Source organism: Hibiscus syriacus, unplaced genomic scaffold (assembly GCF_006381635.1).
Source record: "Hibiscus syriacus cultivar Baekdansim isolate YM2019G1 unplaced genomic scaffold, ASM638163v2 tig00112407_pilon, whole genome shotgun sequence".
Classification (NCBI taxonomy): Eukaryota; Viridiplantae; Streptophyta; class Magnoliopsida; order Malvales; family Malvaceae; genus Hibiscus; species Hibiscus syriacus.
Window position 1 is genome coordinate 800248 of NW_024063324.1, and position 23024 is coordinate 823271.

The 23024-nt window shown below is 33.7% G+C and overlaps 1 pseudogene; it reads right to left on the reverse strand.

The window, feature by feature from the left end:
• Positions 1 to 12330: 12330 nt before the first annotated feature.
• Positions 12331 to 13953, reverse strand: LOC120179182 (annotated as a pseudogene).
• Positions 13954 to 23024: the final 9071 nt, after the last annotated feature.

Below are 23024 nucleotides of genomic sequence, written 5' to 3' on the forward strand. Positions count from 1 at the left end.
ATAAAATATAGACTTAAAATAAAAAAAAATATATTAATAATAGGTATAAAAACTAAAATATTTAAAAAGAACATACGCATATATATATATAACAAAATAAATAATATAAAATAATACAAGTAATAATACAAGAATAATAAAAAGAAAGAGAAAGTAAAAAAATAATAATAATAATATAAAAAAATATACATATATAATATAAATAAGTAGAATAAAAGGAAAATATAATAGTAAAAATAATAATAAATATAATAGTAATAATAAAAATGCAAAGAATATATATGGGTAATAACGTATATAAATAGAGAAAAATTAAAAAAGTGATAAATTAAAAATAAAATTAGCAAGTATGTATATATATATATATATAAACTAATTAAGGGATTAAATTGAAAGGAATGTAAATTAAGTGGGTAAATGTCAAAGAACATTGAGATTAAAACCGGCAAAAATAAAAAAGTTTTCATTTTTTGATAGATTTTCGTACTCTCATTCCAAAAATGTAATTTGTTTTTGCGAAATAGCCTCTAGGGAGCGTAGATCTGAAATCAAAGTTTCGAAAAAACTCCCTCTGGGTCATCGGCTAAAACATTTGTCTTTGGGGTTCTCCAAAGAAAACACGATTAACAACGCATGCAAGTGAAGAGTAAAGAGAAACAAACGAATGATAAAAAAAGCTTTCACCTTTATTACTTTGAATCGTTTACAATAGCTTTGCCTTTGTATTTTCCGTGTTTTCCTCTATATTTTGTCTGTAAATCGTGTCTTACAATAGTGAGTTACAATGGCTATTTATAGTGCTTGTGGATCCTATCTTTAGGAGTTTAAAACATAGTAGAACTCTATCCTATTTTTAGGAGTTTAAATCCTAGCAAAATTCTATCATATTTTTAGGAGTTTAAATCCTAGTAGGATGAAAAGGTGTGTTGACAGCTGCCCCTCTTTGCCCATAGTCGTGTAACGGGGATAGGGCAAAGATTAAAAGACACACTTTTCGTTCGATGGAGTTGAAAATTGACTCTGATGTTTCAATAACTCCCTGTCGAATTGAGTTACGGATGACTCCCCCGTCGTGAAGCCGAGTTCATCTTGAAATGATATGAAATTGAAGCCGTAGTTCGGAATTTGAATCAGCAAGTGGCTTCTCGTTGCCCTTCGGTCTTCTTCTCGGTTTAAAGACCTTAGATCGGAATCGAACTCAGAAATCTTCATTGACATATAGCTTTTGCTTGAAAATGGTTTCTTGTCACTAAAGCACGGTTAACCCAGGTTCTCTTCTCGACTTGAAAACCTCAACTGTAACCGGAAAGTAGTGCAATTGATGTGTCATCGAGCTGAATGGAATCGAACTCGACAATTTTAATGGAAGATAACCCTTCTAGCCTTGAGTTATGCTATAAATAATGTGCCTTGGAGCTGAGCGTAGTCGAACTCGAAGGTCTTTGTTGATAGATACTCCTTCTTTGAGTTGGATATCCTTCGTCGTGAAGTTGAAATCCAATCTAAAGATGGATGATGCTTGTGTGCACGATTCCCTTCGTCGTGAAGTTGAAACCGCGGGTGGCCCCTTCGTCGTGAAGTTGAGCCTGAAATTGGATATCATTCGTCGTGAAGTTGAAATCCAAGTAAGTAGCATTGTTCTGAATCCAATATCCTCCGTCGTGAAGTTGAAATTGGCTCTGGAACCGAGAAATTGTTTGTTGACAACCAGTCGCCCCTTCGTTGTGAAGTTGAATTTGTGTTGTCTCAAGTCCAATATCCTTCGCTGTGAAGTTTAAATTGACTTTGAATGAAATTTTGTTGACAATCAGCCGCCTCTTCGTCGTGAAGTTGAGCTTGTGTTGTCTTGGGTTCAAGATCCTTCGCTGAGAAGTTGAAATTGGCTCTGAAATTGGGAAGTTGTTTATTGATAACCAACGGTCCCTTCGTCGTCAAGTTGAACTTGCGTTGTCTTGAGTCCAATATCCTACGCTGTGAAGTTGAAATTGGCTCTGAAATTGGGAAATTATTTATTGAAAACCAGCGGTCCCTTCGTCGTGAAGTTGAACTTGCGTTGTCTGGAGTCCAATATCCTTCGTTGTGAAGTTGAAATTGGCTCTAAAATTGAGAAGTTGTTTGTTGACAACCAGCGGTCCCTTCATCGTGAAGTTGAACTTGCATTGTCTGGAGTCCAATATCCTTCGTTGTGAAGTTGAAATTGGCTCTGAAATTGGGAAGTTGTTTATTGACAACCAGCGGTCCCTTCGTCGTGAAGTTGAACTTGCGTTGTCTTGAGTCCAATATCCTTCGCTGTGAAGTTGAAATTGGCTTTGAAATTGGGAAATTGTTTGTTGACAACCAGCGGTCCCTTCATCGTGAAGTTAAACTTGCGTTGTCTGGAGTCCAATATCCTTCGTTGTGAAGTTGAAATTGACTCTGAAATTGAGAAGTTGTTTGTTGATAACCAACGGTCCCTTCATCATGAAGTTGAACTTGCGTTGTCTGGAGTCCAATATCCTTCATTGTGAAGTTGAAATTGGTTCTGAAATTGAGAAGTTATTTGTTGACAACCAGCGGTCCCTTCGTTGTGAAGTTGAACTTGCGTTGTCTGGAGTCCAATATCCTTCGCTGTGAAGTTGAAATTGGCTCTGAAATTGGGAAGTTGTTTATTGACAACCAGCGGTCCCTTCGTCGTGAAGTTGAACTTGCGTTGTCTGAGTCCAATATCCTTCGTTGTGAAGTTGAAATTGGCTCTGAAATTGAGAAGTTGTTTGTTGACAACCAGCGGTCCCTTCGTCGTGAAGTTGAACTTGCGTTGTCTGGAGTCCAATATCCTTCGTTGTGAAGTTGAAATTGACTCCGAAATTGGGAAATTGTTTGTTGACAACCAGCGGTCCCTTCGTCCTGAAGTTGAACTTACGTTGTCTGGAGTCCAATATCTTTCGCTGTGGAGTTGAAATTGGCTCCAAAATTGGGAAATTGTTTGTTGACAACCAGCGGTCCCTTCGTCGTGAAGTTGAACTTGCGTTGTCTCGAGTCCAATATCCTTCGTTGTGAAGTTAAAATTGGCTCTGATATTGGGAAGTTGTTTGTTTACAACCAGCGGTCCCTTCATCGTGAAGTTGAACTTGCGTTGTCTGGAGTCCAATATCCTTCATTGTGAAGTTGAAATTGGCTCTGAAATTGAAAAGTTGTTTGTTGACAACCAGCGGTCCCTTCATCGTGAAGTTGAACTTGCGTTGTCTGGAGTCCAATATCCTTCGCTGTGAAGTTGAAATTGGCTCTGAAATTGGGAAGTTGTTTATTGACAACTAGTGGTCCCTTCGTCGTGAAGTTGAACTTGCGTTGTCTGGAGTCCAATATCCTTCGTTGTGAAGTTGAAATTGGCTCTGAAATTGAGAAGTTGTTTGTTGACAACCAGCGGTCCCTTCGTCGTGAAGTTGAACTTGCGTTGTCTGGAGTCCAATATCCTTCGTTGTGAAGTTGAAATTGGCTCCGAAATTGGGAAATTGTTTGTTGACAACCAGCGGTCCCTTCGTCGTGAAGTTGAACTTACGTTGTCTGGAGTCCAATATCTTTCGCTGTGGAGTTGAAATTGGCTCCAAAATTGGGAAATGTTTGTTGACAACCAGCGGTCCCTTCGTCGTGAAGTTGAACTTGCGTTGTCTCGAGTCCAATATCCTTCGCTGTGAAGTTGAAATTGGCTCTGAAATTGGGAAGTTGTTTGTTTACAACCAGCGGTCCCTTCATCGTGAAGTTGAACTTGCGTTGTCTGGAGTCCAATATCCTTCATTGTGAAGTTGAAATTGGCTCTGAAATTGAAAAGTTGTTTGTTGACAACCAGCGGTCCCTTCGTCGTGAAGTTGAACTTGCGTTGTCTGGAGTTCAATATCCTTCGCTGTGAAGTTGAAATTGGCTCTGAAATTGGGAAGTTGTTTATTGACAACCAGCGGTCCCTTCGTCATGAAGTTGAACTTGCGTTGTCTTGAGTCCAATATCCTTCGCTGTAAAGTTAAAATTGGCTCTAAAATTGGGAAGTTATTTATTGACAACCAGCGGTCCCTTCGTCATGAAGTTGAACTTGCGTTGTCTTGAGTCCAATATCCTTCGCTGTGAAGTTGAAATTGGCTCTGAAATTGGGAAATTGTTTATTGACAACCAGTGGTCCCTTCGTCGTGAAGTTGAACTTGTGTTGTCTGGAGTCCAATATCCTTCGTTGTGAAGTTGAAATTGGCTCTGAAATTGAGAAGTTGTTTGTTGACAACCAGCGGTCCCTTCGTCGTGAAGTTGAACTTGTGTTGTCTGGAGTCCAATATCCTTCGCTGTGAAGTGGAAATTGGCTCTGAATTTGGGAAGTTGTTTGTTGACAACCAGCCGTCCCTTCATTGTGAAGTTGAACTTGTGTTGTTCCGAGTGGCACGATATCCTCCGTCGTGGAGTTGAAATCGCGGATGGCCACTTCGTTGTGAAGTTGAGCCTTGACTTTAATATCCTTCGCCGTGAAGTTCAAATCCAAGTATTGTATGTTGCGGGTGGACACAATTCCCTTCGCCGTGAAGTTGAAACCGTGGAGACCCCTTTATTGTAAAGTTTGGCTTCGATCTAGATATCCTTCATCGTGAAGTTGAAATCCACTCTCGAGCAAATTGTGTTGTTTCGAGAGAAACTTTCAATCTGTCGAGTTGGTCGAAGTGTAGCTTCTTGCTGTTGAGTTAAGCAACCAACATGAATCTTTAAAGGTGCTTTTGAATTGAGTATCATTCGTCTTGAAGTTGAAACTTGACTCTAAAAGCTGTAAAAAATTATGTATGTGGAAAATGATAAATATGATGCTCTAAAATGTATGCATAAGATGCATGTAACATGAATTGGTTATATTTTATCTCCTGAAAAAGGTCTGATAATTTGCATTAGGATGTTGAATCCCCAAATGATGCCCCAATATCAAAAAATGCCTTAATATTTGATGTTGAATCTCCAAAGATGCCCCAAATGTTCCTCATTTCTTGCTTCAGCATTGATTCTGAGCATGAGTTTTGTGTCTAAGAGTCACATGTCATTTACCAAGATACACTCTAGAGAGACTGTCTTGTTTAAAAAAAATGTTTTTCTTTTTCTTTTATTTTCAAAGTTCTGAAAATATCAATAAAGAGTTTCGAAAAATGTTTAATCAAAAGTTTTGAAAATATTGTCTCTTTCACGGTTTTACAATTGAGACAAATCATAAAACTAGAGTTCATTGGATATCAAATGTTTAATTACAATGTTAATCCTTCAATAAATTATAGTTATTTGACACGTGCCAAGATCAAAGCTATCTTTGGGAAATGGTTAAGTAAAGAAAGGATAAAAAGGTCTCAGGTTATTGTGTTTGGTCAAAGGTTTGGCATTTGATGCTCAAAGGTTTGATGGGGTAGCTTGCATGCTCCTCTACTGGAAGTGTTCTCCGACTCCCAGCTTTCATAGTCACATTTGGATTGTGCGATGCCTTATCAAGAAATTTGTGTGATCGCCTCAGTTGCACAATTTTTATATTCGAGCCACCTTTTTAGGTTTTCAACTCGAATCCTCCTTTGGTTTCAAGACGTTATTCAGGATTTACGTCTTGAACCCCCCTTTGTTATTTTTCTCTACCATGCATTAATTACATTGTTTTTTGCAAAAAAATTAATCCTGATGGGCAGGATGAAATCTGAAGATATTCTCTTTTGTTTAGAAATCCATGTATGATTAGAATGGACTTTTAAGGCACGTAATATAGGCCAGGGTTCATGGTTATGAAAGAAAAGGATAAATAGGCCCAAACAAGTGTTTCAGGGTGTTGAACCAAGGATCAATTCATTCTGATGCCTTCAATCTTGCTCAAAATGTTTCTCTCTCTTGATGCTCTATGATCTTCGAGTGAAGTGATTCAGAGATTCGAGAATGATTGTGCTTGATCAATCTCGTAGTTTGAAGCTTGATGTGCCATTTGTCTTTAGGGAATCTTTGCATGTGTTTTTTGTCCCTTTTTCTTTCGATTTTTGTTCTTTTATTTTTTCCTTTTTTGCTTCTTTTCTTTTTTCTTTTTGCCCTTTTTGTTCTGATTGAATCTTCACACTTGGCGTTTGGTTCACCTTTCGGTACCTCATCTGAATCAATGTCTTCACTCATGCGAGTAGATTTTCTCCACCTTGCCCCCCAGTGTGGAGGGTGATCCTTGGTTAGGGTTGAATTAGAAGAAAAATACTACAGGCTCAAAAGGGGACACAAGGGATATATTTTTTCTCTTGTTGTGAAGGGATAAAGAAAAGAAAGTCGTTCATCATTTCATACATGGAAGTCCTCACAAAAAAGGTATCCCCAAGGGGATAGAATTTCAGGATTAATTCTATTCACATGAAAATAGTGTAATTAATGCATGATAGAATTATTTCGAATGAATTCTTCTTCTTTTTTCCTAGATGTCTCAATGTTCAGGCTCCCCGCGAGATGCCCCAAGTTGGTTCTTTAGAAGAATGCTCATGTTAAAATGAACAACTCAATGCCTTGGGTTTTAATGGTAAGAAAGGTTATTTTTGAGTCTAAAAAAGACGGTGGTGTGATCTTATTGACTCAAAGAAAGGTATGGGTGTATCGAAAAGATAAAGGCAATGTTCAAGAATTTGGTCTTTTTGGTAATGACCATGAGTTATTTTGGGTAAAGAATCGAGGTATTTTATTTTGAGGTTTGAGACAGGATAAGAAATGTCTAATCTTGTCATATGTCAAAAATCTGTAATTCTTGAAGAATTAAAAGAATCCTTAATTCATTTAATATTCGAAGAACTAAAGATTAAAATTTGTTCAATTTCTCCACCTTAGAAAGTAGCATAAATTCAATCCTTTAAAAGATTAAGAAAACATGAAAGATCAAAGACGTGTTCAAACAAAGCAATCCTCTAAGGGCAAATGGTATATGCCATGCCCCCTTCTTCGGCAAGCGCCTTACAATTTTCAGATGAATGTTTGGGGCTTCTTATATGGCAACTGCAAACAACTTCAACATCGTAGTCCTTAGGATATGAGGACTCTTTTTTCAGATCATCCTAGCAGGCTTTGTCCTACAATCAGCTGATCAGGTTCCCACTGTATTGATTTCAGCTTTTTCTTAAATTGTTAAAATCTTGATTCAATGTGGTGTCATGTGGTTAAGACCACTTCATCGAATCCTCCATGACGTAATTTCGTGTTAGTGAAAATGCTTAAAAATGTAGATGAAGATGCAAAAATGCAAAATGCAAGAATGCATGAAATGTTCGAGGCATTGATCCAGAAAAGTTTCTATTATTATAAATAATCTTTACTTAGACAAAAATGTTTTATCTTGTAAGAGACGTAAAAATAACCAAAGGTACATTCAGACTAAATCCTCTAGACCCCGAATAACTTCTAGTAGGTTGACAAGTCTTCTGTCTTCATCTGTCACTGGTTGTATGCCTTGTCGGACCATTCCAGCTTTCCTTGCCAGGCCGTGTAGATGACGAGCTGCCTTCTGTACTTGATCCAGGAAGTCTCGGATGACTGCGTCTCTGGCCTTCACCCTTTGTTGTGCTTGCTCCCAACGAAAACGCCACCGTAAACATCCGTCGAAGGGCACTATCTGAAGGTTGCTTGCTTGCTTCTTGAACCCATCTACAATAGCTTCTAACTCAGCTATTTTTTTGCCATCTCTCTCATGTTGTTTCTCCAGATCAGCCATCGGATTCTCAAGCATTGGTTTTGATGTTGACTGTCTGCTAAGCGCCTCTGGACAGTCTTCATCTGTTCCTTCCAAGCTCTCTCATTCCAGTATTTAGAAGCCACTTTCAACTTGGAGTTATCCTTGACTTTATCTTGATACTCCTTTCTCAAGTCTTCGAGCTCTAAACATACTCTTTTTTGTTCTCTTTCTAGTTTGTTTGCTCGATCTTTCTGAGAGTCGGCATCTAGATTCCACTGATAGCGCTCAGCCTCAAATTCCTTTATCCTCTTCCCCAACTCATTGTTCACAGCTTCAAGCTCTGTTTTGGCTATCTCAAGTCCAGAAGGGACATGCCTGAGATGCTCCTCCATGGTCCGTATGTCCTCACAGTTTGGCACCGGGGTATTGTCATTTTTTCGCAATCTTCGCCACTCTAAATAGTCTGGGGTAAGCATGTCTTTAGCATCCAGAATATCCATCCGTAACACTTTCTTCTATGAGTCGACAATCTCTTTGATCCTCTTCTTATAACTGTCACTGTGATACTCAAACTCTGATTTAGCTAGTCCGCATGTTGCTGGGACAAACTGACGTGCCCCATACTGTCTAAGTGCTAACAATGGAGCATACCCAACTGCATCCCAAATTTCAGATAAGGTCATAGTGTCAGAGTCCCCACATTGGAAAAGAACGTCACTGAGGAACAACCAGGGGGCTCTCCAAGTAATATCTTGGTCTTGATAGATGAGTGAAGACTTTCATCCACTTCTCTTTTGAAGTTCCTTCATGCCATTTCATGGTGATGAACTATCTCAAAGGTGAATACGTAGTGCTAAATCGGCGGTAGATAACCCCATTATTCTTCCAGAAGTGGCTGTGAATCTAGACTTGAAGGAGCTGAACACATCCAATGAATCTACCTCCGCTAGCTCTTCGGCAATGGTTGAGAGACTGAAAGGTCTCGGCTAAGATGGTTGGTGCTGGGTTGACCCGTTTCGGAAGTTGCTCAAACAGTTCCACCACGGCTGCGTCAATGCATCCCAAAATCTTCGGAAAGATGATCAAGCCATACATAACTAGTGCAAAAAAGGTATATAGTCTTTCATTCATCATGGTGGTCATTCATTAGTTTCCTTATGTGGATCCACTCAATTACCTGCCCGTTACCTTTGTTTCGAAGTCGGTCAGTCACCCACTTTTCATCAACTCCTGCAATCTTAGCCAGTATGTTCTTGAAAGATTGACTCTTGATGTGTTTGATGTAGGCTCGCTCATGTTTAATGCTTTCACAGTGCAATAGTGTAGTATACTCCTCGATGGTAGGTACCATGTCCTCCTAGTTAAAAGTGAAGCAACTGTATCCCGGGTTCCAGAATCGAACCAAGGCTCTAGTTAAGGACTCATCGGTCTTAACATGAAGCAAAAGTGCAATATCACCATATCGCTGACTGAACTTCTATTTCCAATCATTCTTCCAACTGCCCCAGATGTCCCGAAGCTCTTGCACGTCGTTCTGCTTTAGGCTAATATAGGCGTAGCTAACTAGTTCTGACACATAGCTTCCTTGAAGACTGTCTCCCTTTTCCTTCTGAGTCTTCTCAGACCATAGTCGTACCTCGGGGATTTTAATCTCTTACCTTTATCCATTAATTCAGATTATTTTGAGTAACAAAAACATTTTTAGGGATCAATGGCCTCTTGTTATGATGCAAATGATGAAAATAAAATAAAAGAGGACAAAAAAAATTAGTGAGGTAAATCAAAATAATAAAATGAAAAATCCTACCCCACATGATATCTACCCGAACATGCTTAGTATTCCTACTCGGACATGATCTCTATCCCGCATGCTAATTTCAAACAAATCCTAACCGCATATTTGTCTAGTTCGCATGCTTTGAACAGAAAGTAAAGCATGAAATAATTTTGGCATCCTAGGGTTTGAAATGATGTTCTGGGGTAGGCTCTAATTCTTCAAAGTCTCCCGGTTTAGGTGGTAAAAAACGGTACCCGAGTTCTCCTTGCTGGTGCCCCCTTGGGCTTGCCAGACCCTTAGTCCTAAACCCATCACAGGCTTGTGTGGACTAAGTTAAACTCGAGAGGACACATTCCCTTATGCCTGCACGGTGAATAAATTCACACGAAGACATAAGGTATATGAATCCCGAAGGCTACTTGCTAGGCCCGCATGGTGAATAAATTCACACGAAGGCGTCGCTTTCACCCCCACTTAAAGCAGGGTTTAGAGCCATAGATGAAAAATCTTTAAGGGCTGAAATCATTAAAAAACGGTCAGTACAACTATTTACTCGAAAATATAATCAAAAGTAAGTAATAAGGATCGAAATGTTACCTTAAAATTTAAACTTACCCTTTTCATTAAAAAGACAACTGGAAACTACCTTAGCCTGACTCACTTACCTGTCTCCCCAGTGTAGTCACCAAGCTGTCGCAACCGTCTTTCGAGTGGGCCCCAAAATTAGGCTTCGACGTGAAAAATGGATTGGGAGTCGCCACCGATCATTTACTTTACGAAAAGTGGGTTGATCGGATACCTTATTTCTTACCTGATCTGCATCTTACCAGTGATATATCGGATCCGGGAGTCGGTTACGGTCAAGGAAGGATTAGCACCCTTGAACCGCCCTTTCGGTACTATGTAATTTCCAGTTGTCTTTAATTAAGAAAGTTGAAAGTTTAAATTGAAAGGTAAAATAACGATCCAAAACTTACATTTGATTGATTGAAAATGTACCCTTAAGAAAGTAAAAAAGCCATGTTAGATAAAATGGTAAGAAATTAATTAATTAAATTAAAATGAAAAGAAAACAAATTAAGTAAAATGATAAAATGAAGAAAGCAAAGATAAAATAGTAAGTAAAAAATAATAATAATAAAATATATATAAAAAAGAAAAAGAAAAAGAAAATAAATAAAACAAATAAACAAAGTACGAATAATATATATATATATAATAAATAAAAAAGTAAATATATATAAATTAATAAATTAAATGACGAAAAGAACATATATATAATAATAAAGATAAAGTAACAATACAATAATGATAATAAGTAGTTAAAAAAAGATAATCACACCGAAAAGGGAAGAAAAGAAAGTAAGGTTTGGTGAAGTATAATTGACAGGAAGAAAAAAATGATGAGGGGTGGGGACAAAATAGGTAGATATAATTAACTTGTGTAGAATTATATATATATATATATATATATATATAATAGTAAAATGTATATATAACAACAATAATATCAATAAAAAAAAAAAAAAATATAATATAATGATAATAAAAAATATAGAAAATTAATAGAAAAATATGTATAATATTATAAAATATAGCACTTAAAATAAAAAAAACCAAATATATATTAATAATAGGTATAAAAACTAAAATATTTAAAAAGAACATACGCATATATATATATATATATATAACAAAATAAATAATATAAAATAATACAAGTAATAATACAAGAATAATAAAAAGAAAGAGAAAGTAAAAAATAATAATAAAAAAATATAAAAAATATACATATATAATATAAAAAGTAGAATAAAAAGAAAATATAATAGTAAAAATAATAATATAATAGTAATAATAAAAATGCAAAGAAAATATAATATATATATATATATATAAATATATATATATATATATATATATTAAAAGTATAAATAGAGAAAAAATTAAAAGTGATAAATTAAAAATAAAATTAGCAATATGTATATATATATATAAACTAATTAAGGGATTAAAATGAAAGGAATGTAAATTAAGTGGGTAAATGTCAAAGAACATTGAAGATTAAAACCGACAAAAATAAAAAAGTTTTCATTTTTTGATAGATTTTCGTACTTTCATTCCAAAAATGTAATTTGTTTTTGCGAAATAGCTTCTAGGGAGCATAGATCTGAAATCAAAGTTTCGAAAAAAACTCCCTCTGGGTCATCAGCTAAAACATTTGTCTTTGGGGTTCTCCAAAGAAAACACGATTAATAACGCATGTAAGTGAAGAGTAAAGAGAAACAAACGAATGATAAAAAAAGCTTTCACCTTTATTACTTCGAATCGTTTACAATAGTTTTGCCTTTGTATTTTCCGTGTTTTCCTCTGTATTTTTTCTGTAAATCGTGTCTTACAATAGTGAGTTACAATGGCTATTTATAGTGCTTGTGGATCCTATCTTTAGGAGTTTAAATCATAGTAGAACTCTATCCTATTTTTAGGAGTTTAAATCCTAGCAAAATTCTATCCTATTTTTAGGAGTTTGAATCCTAATAAGAGGAAAAGGTGTGTTGACAGAATCTTTGTCTGCTCTTGGGTGGTGCTTGGGTAGCAGGGTATGGCCTTTTAAAATAATTTCTGTAATATATTTTTTGGGTAAAAAATTGGTGCGTACAGTATATATATTTATATAAGCCGGCCTATCAGGCTTATAAGGCTTTTTAACAAGTCTAAGCCTGTCTATTTAGTTTAACAAACTTTTAAAAATACCCGAGCCTGATCTTTTTATTAAATAGGTCAGACTAGGCTTTATGTAGCTCAGGCCGTAGGTCCCTGTAGGCCGGTCTGGCCTATTCCCACCCTAGTAAGAATCAAGAGAAATTAGGCGTACAAAATATAGAATTTCAAGTGATACAAAATTAATAAAGTATATAAATTAAGTGAGAATTTAAAATTTCCAGAAAACACAGTCGCATTCAACACCCCTCAATCTCTATCCATTTCTGGTTACATGTAAAGGACAGTTTGGGTTGCAACTAATTAAGGAAATCTTAAGAGATTTTGTGTCAACAGTGTGAAAGAAACAAGAGAAAAGCCCCCACCAGGAGATGGGATACACATGTCAATTGGGATAATGTAATACCACCTTCATTTAAGTTGGGGGGGTAGGCTTGGGCGGTCAGACCAGAGGGGCCAGGTTTTGTTTAGTTCATACCTCTCTGGGGTCAACAAAAAGAGTGGTTGGCGGGGATTTTATCATTTCAATGAGGCTATTCCTCTCTTCGTTTTTCATGGCCTTTATGCACCACAAATCTTCCGGACACGATAAGAATTTCCAATGTGGGATGTGATGTCTCAATGTGTCGCTACCGCTTACTTCGTCACAATTACCTTACAATCCTTTGACTTGGATGCCATGTTATGCACGAGTCGGCACAGGGTCCGCACCAGCTTGCCCGACATCGGCCTTCGCGATACACTCCGTACACGAAATAGAACCCGAACGGTTGCCAAAAGTCCGGTATGGCCGGCAATTTAAAGCATGGGAAAAGCTTTTCCATCAATTGTGAACTCTTGGTGTACATCAAACAAGATGAAGGCGCATTCCCTAGCCTCAACTTGAAAAGCTCCCCACTGTTCCATACACTAAGCATTGCCCAACTACTAGGAAATGTTGACCCCCATGATTCGCCTCTCGGATAAGCCACCCATGTCCCCAAGCTTAGCTTGTTTCTCAATATATTGCCTATATCATTCGAGAAGAACTCCGTCGAAGACATGAATTTACGGTATAACGATTCAGCTTCTTCGACCTTGAGCTTCTCAAATTCGAAGTTTGACGATATCCTTAACATCCGATGGCTAACGGGGTTTACAAGAATGGCAGGCGTCCGAAATTCGACATAGCTTAGCTTGTCCACGAAAAGCTTGAAGGAGGCCTCATTATCTTTCTCCGTGGCCATGTATGCATAATCAACACCATTGACAACGAACCATTCTTCCAATTTGATCACCAGCCGAAACCCGATCCTTTGTCGCCGATAAAGAGGCACAACCCTTAAACCCAAGATATACCCCACCCTGGCTAGATTCTTGGGAGGTTTATGAAGAGTTACAAGCTTCATAGACCCCTGGATGACACCAACCAGCTGGTTACCCAACTCGGCTACCTAATATTAATTCAATAAAACGACATCGTCAGTGCATCAAATATAAATCATTAATGACGATCCGACGATATATATATGAAATTAAAGAGTGGTACCAGCATAGTGTAAACCGGACTGTTTTTTATTCTGCAAATAGGGTCACCCAAAGTGTCTGTGAAGAGAAATCCTCTCTCAGCCGGGCCTACCTCACATCTTCTCACGAGATCTTCTACTCGAACTCGATCCTTCTGGGCATTATAGCTTCGTATAACAAGGTCTCCATATCCCATTCTAATGGCCTCTTCTATAAATTCCCACCATAAACACCGAGCAGTAGTTCTTCATAGTTCATGCTATGCACATATATATGAACATACAAGCCAAAGAGTATTGTTTGATTGTGAATGAAGGTGGTGATGATTTATAAGGGTGGGGGATTGTGGAATGCGGTCAATCATGAGATTCGGGAGATACGAAGCAAAGGGACTTTGGAAACAATAATGTATATGGAGCAGACAAAAGGTGATTAATAATAATAGTTAGGAGATGTGTTGTCGTTTTATCTGCTTTTCGGCTTTGTTAAAATGTAATTCAAAGCCCATCCACCATGTTAGGATAACCTCAGCCTCACGCCACTGTTTATATGTCGTTGGCCAAATTAATTAATTTACATATCATTCGTCATCATCCAGCTTTAAATCTCTTGTCACATTTCAATACTTATACTATATGCAAATTTATACACCTAATATATTTAAACTAAACTATAGGTCAAATAATGGATTTATTCCTTCAATATGGTCAAATTAAAGATTTAGTCTAATATGGTTTTAATAGTTTAGAATGATTACAAGATAATATATGTTCATAATTTTTCTTGATAACCCACACTCACCTCCAGACATGCTGCATGAGCACATGACCTCTAGGGAGACAACACTCTTATTAACCATTAAGGTTGCTTGATGAGCTCAGATTTAATCCAATACTTTAATTTGGTGTAGTTTGGATAATTCATATTTTTATAATTATAAACAACAAATAAAATCGACATGAAATCAAACATAAAATTTCACTAATGTCGAAAAATAAAAAATACAAAAGAAATTCTCATAGACAACTTGACATCTATCCATAATTCTTAGAATCTATTTATAAGAATAATTACTTAATTACAAAGGAACTCGAATAGCAAGAAATCTACTCAAGTTATGTTTACCACTATCAATCAACATAAAATTAGGATATTTACTTTCGAACAAATTGAATTTCCTACTTTCTCTAATCAATCCGAGTCAGATCAAATTTGGGTTAAACTCTAATAATCTTCATTTAGACACTAATTATGAAAATGTAAATAGTTAGAGATAAAATCTCAAATTTGATAAGACACCTAAACTCAATAAAAATTAATTCTTCACATTGATAAATAAGTTCTCCACTGTGATAGCATATACTTCATTTCTTCAACGAAAAACTCTTGAAGATATATTCTTTAATAATAATTGTCAACCAAAATCAAGGATTGTCTAAGTTTGGCTATAACTAGTAATTTAATCTTCACATTTGTAAGATTATTATAAGTACCAACTTTTCTCTTCTTTGAGGAAAATATATCACAAATATAAATTAGGGGTGCTTAATGAGTTGTGCATATCGTGAGCAGTTCGAACTCGACCCGATCAAAATCTGGTAAAAGCTAGACTCGAACTCGAGCTTGACTCGAACTCGAGTTTGACTCAAGATCTTAACGAGTTCAGTCGAGCAAAATTCAACTCGACTCGATAAGTTCGCGAACAACTTGTTAATTTTTTATAACTTTTTAATAGTTAACTTAAAATTTTATTTCATTAAAAAAAGTACTAATTTACTAAAAGATAATAAAAATATGATGAATTACTAGTATATTAATCTTCTAATAAATAATTAAAAATACTAAATTATTAACTAATAATTATTATTTTACTAAACCCAAAAATCAAACCCTAATTATTATTTTAATGTATTTATGGATTGTTATTTTTGCGTTTAGTATTTCAATTTGTTTTATACTCTCTTTTGATAAATTTTTGGTTAAATTTATTAATTTGTGTTTATCTTAAGTTCTATAGAGTATTAGTAGATTTTACTTATAGTTAAAAATAAAATAAAAAAATTCGGTGAGCTTAACGAGCAATGAGTAGAGGAACAAAATTTCTTAACGAGCATGAGTCGAGCAAAATTTTAAGCCTAACGAGCAATGAGTCGAGCAATAAATTTTCATAACGAGCACAAGTCGAGCAAAATTTTAATAAGCACGAGTCGAGCACTGCCCAATTCGCGATCAACTCCCTCGATAAGCACGCCTAATATAAATATTATAAATTTTTTTATTTTTTGGAAACTAATAACCAAACACTACAATCAAAGCCTATTTGTGTATTCCAAGGATGAGGTTCACTTTCCCTTCTTTGTAGATTTTGATCCTATAGCATACCATGAAACTGCTAGGGATGCACATATGGTTCAAGCGATTGATGAGGAAATTCATTCAATTGGTGTTGATCAATGGGTGTACAAGGCCAAGCATAGGGATGTAAATGAACAAGAGTGTTCGATAAATTGTTCACTAATCGTTCGTATAATGTTCGGTTTTTTTTTTTTTATTAGGCTAAATAAATGAGTATGAACAAAATTTTTATATTCATTTAATAAACGAATGAACATGAGAAGTGATATGTTTGATTCGTTTATATTCATAAACAAACTTATTTATCGACTCATTTATAAGCATGTTTTTCCAGTTTTCCTTTTCCTTTTAGTTGTTTTAACATTTTAAATATTGATGAAGGTAGGACTAAATTGAACACATGTTGAAATTTGAACTTCAAACTGTAAAGTCTAATGAGCTTAAGGAAGGACTAGTGGCATAATTTTACCATTTCTAAAAATATAAACAAACATGTTAGCAAACCCTAAATAAACATGTTGATGAACATTAAACGTACATGTTTGCAAAAATATAAACGAACATGTTCAGAAACACTAAATGAATCGAATGTTCACAAACACTAAATGAATCAAATATGATCATCTTAAAAATAAACAAACATAAACATAATTTTACTCATTCAAGCTTGATTCATTTGCACCCTAACCAAGTACAAAACTAATGGTTATGTGAAATAACTCAGTATGTCATGGATACAACAAGCACATTAAAACCAATATGGGTTAAATTATATTAGATTAAAACATATTGATTAAATCTTAAATTTTATAAACCCTAATGTCACCGAAACTATAAATCTCAAATTACTCAGAAAACTATATATGTAAACAAATATCTTAGAATCTAATCTTACAGTTTCAGTATAATTAATTAATTCATTCATTAAAGGATAATATTAATTCGTATCCTTATGAGGCGTACGTGTACGGCATACAGTTGATGTTTTTTTTTTAATTTTAAAAAAATCAATGATGGTGATTATTAAAATTAAACATCTTAATTATTTAAATATCTTAATATCTTAATTATTAAGTGGCTTTTAAAAGAAAGTATGCTTTGAGAGATGTCGTTTTCTCTCCACACTAACTACACTTTTGCAGCTCACAATTGCGTTGTCATCATTTGTTTATTTATTATGGAAAGTGAAAGTCCACTAAAGCAATGCTTTGCTTTTAGCTAGAGGTGGGTATATGGGTTAAGATCCGTGGGTTACCCGTTTAACTCGTGGTTTGTGCGGGTTTTGGACATTAAAAATTGAAGCTCGTTTAAATTGTGGGCTTTTTAGCCCGGATTGTTAAACTCGCGGGTTTAATGGTATAACCGCGAGTAGCCCGCGAAGCCCGCAATAAACTTAAAGAATTTTATAGAAAAAGAAAATAAATTACCTATAAATATGATGTTACTTATAACCATTGTAGTTCTTAAATTTATTAGGGTATTTGTCATAATTCTACCGTTGCTTGATATTTTTTTTATTTACAATGTATCAAATTATTCTTCATTTTAAAAATTAAAAGTTAAAAGATTTATATAGTATTTTAGTCTTATAAAATTTACATAATTATCACTTTGGTATTTAAAGATTTTTTTATTTAATTTTGAGCTTTATTTTTTTCATGAAGTATGTTATCCATTTCGTTCTTTAATTATAAAAAATCACGTGATATTCTAATAATATACCACATGACAAGTAATCTTTGGATTAAAAATAAGAAAGAAAAGTAAAAGAAAAAATTGAAAACATTCTTTTCAACTTTTAAAGACTTTTATATAAGAAAATTGCTAGATTTTTATAATGTTTGACTTTGTTGAATTTTTCTGTTTGAATTTATGCTTGCTAACACATTTGTGTCTTCATATTATAGCCTTGAATAATCGTGTTTTATAAAAGTATAATGTGGTTATTTTTTTATTTGTTTTTCAATTTGGTAATATAAGTGATTATTATTTTTTTAATTTGAGTTTAAGTAATTATATCGTTATATATATATATATATTAATGATTAAAAAATTAAAAAAAATATTATTTTATAATCATTTCCGGCTATTTAAAATAAATTTAAATATTATTTATTATTTTGACGGTGATACCTTCATTTTCAATTACTGGATCATTTTTAAAAGTGTAGCAAGTTAGAACATTATTTTTTATTGCATTTAAAGTATTTAAAATTTTTTATTTAACGGGCCGCAGGTAAGTCCGTTTAACCGCGGGTTAAACGGACGGGCCACGAGTCTTAAAATTCAAAACCGTTTATGATTACAGGCTTTTTAAACCGCTCCATTTAGGCCCACACCGTCAAAACCCGCAGACAAAACGGGCGGATAGCCCGTATACACACCTCTACTTTTAGCTAATCCTGAAATAATTAATACATTCATTAAATATTAATGAGTAAAGAAGCAAATTAAGGATGGCCCAACAGTTAGTTAGCTACCTAATTACCGTACACAAGTATTATTTTCATAATTGATAAATTAGATTTTATTACATTCATGCCGTGAACAAATATTTTTATGTAAAAATATTTTTATAAAATTTAATTTAACAAAAATAATTGTAAGTGAAGTATAATTTGATTTTCAAATGATGGTTATAATTATTTTATTTAAAAGTTATAGAAGTATCAAAAAACATAAACACCTTTATAATCAGGCTTAAATGCACCATTGCCCCAAACTATATATATATTTTTTATTGAATTAACCTTTAAAGTATTTTTGAGATGTTTTGTCCTAGAAGTTTAAATCATTATCTCATTTGTCTCAAAATGTTAATTCATTAAAATTACATATTTAGTCATTCAACTATTCATGCAATTTTGCACCCAATTATATATATTTTTTAAAATCATCATTAAACTTAAATTTTAAAAAATTTAAGTTTACGGATGATTTTGGGGAAAAAAAGTTAATTTACCAAAATAAAATCTTGAAAATAACTGAGTGGCTAAATATATAATTTACTCTTACTATTTTTAATGAATTAATGATTTAGGACAAATGAGGTAACGATTTAAACTTCAAGAGACAAAGTATCCCAAAAATAATATTTTAAGGAGCAACTAGATATAAATAGTATAGTTTAGAGAGCAATGATACATTTAAGCCTTATAATAATAATAATAATAATAATGCTTATTATGCATACCCTATACGAAAAATATTTATTATTAATATATATTTTAAAATTTTTAAAAATATTTCTAGATCCAACTCTTATTGTCAAATAAATTGAAATTTTTTCTAACCGGTGCTATTTTAAAATTATCCATATATAGATTAATAAAAATATTATGTTCTAAAATAAAATTTAAAATAATAAAGAAATTGAGGAATAAGGCTCGTGTTTAATAACTCATCTAATCAATTATCTATTAGAAAAGAAAAAGGCAAATGGAAAAGATATATCACTCAATCATGATGTCCTTTTTCATGTCATTTTTTGTGGTGAAAACTTTCATGAAATTGCACGTACAAATGGAAAGTGGAAGTCATGATATCTATCGTTCAGCAAACTCCAATGCCCATGAGGTCCAACTTTATATATATATATATATATATATATATATATATATATATATATATATATATATATGTATGTTATTCATACACGATTATTGGGGGGGGGGGAATTTAAAGAAAACGGGCTTTGGATAAAGGGAATTTCATGCAATTTGTTTTATTCTAACATGATGTGTTACATCCTTAAAATTATTATAAATTATCTATATAGAAGACGATTTTGTAATTTGCTGTGCATTATATTTTAATTACTCAAAAAGAATTAAATGTCACTGACATCCTCTTTTATTTCATAAACTGATGGGATTCTATTTGATGCGATCATCTACACTTCCAAACAACACTTGCTCTTGTTTTCTACGGGAAGTTATGTTGTACGACGATCGGTTAAAATTGAGATCGGTTATGTTATATCATTTAATCGGAAATATTAATTGATTTGGTAATAAAAAAAGGTAATAACCGGTTATGTTATCGTCCTCTGTAAAATGCGCAAAAAAATATAGACGATAACATATCCAGTTAATTACCGTTAATATTATCAAGCACAATAACATATTAGGTTGCGCTTATATAATAAAATAGGTTAATTACTCAATTTGTTATTACAACATATTAGATAAACACCTAAAATGTTACCAAGGATAACATAACCAGTTAATTACCGTTAATATTATCAAGCACAATAACATATTAGGTAGCACTTATATAACGTAATAGGTAGCGTTTATATAATAAAATAGGTTAATTACTTAATTTGTTATCACAACATATTAGGTAAACGTCTAAAATGTTACCAATGATAACATAACCGGTTAATTACTGTAAACATTATCAAGCATAATAACATATTAGGTAGCGCTTATGTAACGTAATAGGTTGCACGTTATTAAAACTGATGGGGCCTTAGAAATCCAAAGAAAACAAAATAGGTAATTACTTACTTAATTTGTTATCAGTTATGATAAAAACTTACCTTAGGAATAAATGTTAACAAAATTTAAACTGATGGAGTCATTAGGAATCCCACGATAACATAACCGGTTAATCACTTGATTTGTTATCAAGCTTTATCAACATGGTAATTGTTTACTCATATTATAATGATACCAATTGACTTTAAACGTTTTCATTGGAAATTAATGTACTACTTTAAAGTAATAGATTTCGAAATTATAAGTATGATATATATATATATATATATATATATATATATATATATATATATATATATATAATGTGTGTGCGTGTGGTTAAAGCTAATGGAGCCTTAAAACCTTGTACATTGTTTTCTTATATTTTCATGATACCGAATGAATTTTACCGTTTTCATTGTTAATTAACCTTAGAATTATAAGTATGGATATATATATATATATGTATGTATATATATCGATACATTTTGCGTGCGTTTGAGCCTCCCGTGTATAATATTACTTAAAAGTAATAGCCTTCATGTGGAATTAAAGTATTGAGACTGATATAATAAAGTATTGATACATATATAAAAGTTTATGATATTATCATTATACCGATATAATTTTACTGAGTACCTTGTAAATTTAACTATTACTTATACAAAGCTCATAAAGGGTTTTCAGAATGTTGGATTTACACATAAAGACATATACAATGCACTTGAAAGATATAAAGCAAAGGAAATCGTCAATGGGGTGTCAATGCAGTAATTGCTTAATTTTAACCTGTACTTGGAGTATCGATACTTTAACATTGCCAAACAATTTGTAGAATAGAGTCTCCCACAAATCATGGTCGGAATCAGTTCTGTAATTGATATTATCCAGGTTAATCATGATGACTGCATAGCCAATAAAACCCGGGGGTCCAAATGGTAAGCTAGGAATTGATAATACAAGCTTTTTTTAGGGTTTAGGGACTGAATCCCTCCAACGTAAGGAGTGCATGATTGAACATTACATATAATAGTTGTAATTAGTTCTTAAAAAATTGTTCTTCATTGTATATAAGGATAGTTGTAATGATATCTATTCATGTTTCGGGACCAATTAGTTAGATGCATGCATTACTCTATATCCTCGAGGCAGAGCACAAGAAATCTGGCACTTACAGATTTACTAAGAGCGGTTGCTTTTGCTCTCCATGAAGACCGAACCTAGAATCAACTTTGCAATTATGCCTATCATGCTGAAGAGAACCTGCTGCATTATAGGATTTGCACATAATTGCTAGATTTTTCTGCTAAAATTATGCAACAGAGATCTCAGGATTTCCCATAAAATACTTGCAGTTGTGTGCAAATCCTATCATTCAGCAAGTTCTCTTCAGCAGTATAGGCATAATTGCAAAGTTGATTCTAGGTTCGGTCTTCATGCAGAGCAGAAGATACCGCTCTTGGTAAATCTTGAAGTGCCAGATTTCTTGTGCTCTGCCTCAAGGATATAATACTGCATGAATCTAACTAGTTGGTCTCGAAACGTGAACGAATATCATTACAACTATCCTTATATACAATGAAAAACAATTCTTCAAGAACTGAATACAACTATTATATGTAATGTTCAATCATGCACTCCTTATGTTGGAGGGATTCAGTCCCTAAACCCTCAATTATCAAACTTGTCTTACCAATTCCTAGCTTACCATTTGGACCCTGCAAGGGAGTTTTATTGGCTATGCAATCAACGTGATTATGAGCTTCATTTATCCTTTGGCATTCAGTCAGACTGTAGAGATTTAAAATTTTTAATCAATTATAAGTTCTTAAATACTTTAATCCAATTACCATTTCAAGAATAATTACATGAATACATTAATACTTACTGGTTGCTTTCGATTTTCTTCAATGTTGATATGCTGGGGCTCCATTTGAAGGTCATCATCTTCGCGAACAAAGATTGAACTTTCAACCTATAATAGGTCCATTCGAAAACAACAAACTTTAAAATCTAATCCCTATTTTCGAAAACTAAAATAAAAAAAATTAGGGTTTCGACAACATACCTTTCGATTCGATTGCATCAACAAACAAACAAACTTCGCTTTAAAAACGCATTCTGAAATGCAGCAACAATTACGCTTCCATTAAAAAACACGGTCGTGTTCTATATATTTTCAGAGGAAATTTATCTATGCCTTTTATATTTTAATTGGATATGTTATTTATATTTAATCGATACAATTACTCAAGTCTCGATACTTTTATATCAGGTGTCGATACTTTCGATAGATCGACATGATATTTTACCTATTTCTTTTAAAAGTATCGATAATTTCTTACGCGTACTTATTAAAGTATCGATACATTCAACATATCCGGTAGAGCTTTACCGGTTTTGTCATAATGAAACCGATTTTGTCATATTTTTACATGTTATATTGTTATGGATCGATACATTTTTATAAAGTATCGATACTTTATAGGCTCTATTACTGCTTTTCTTTTAAATTCGAAAAGTG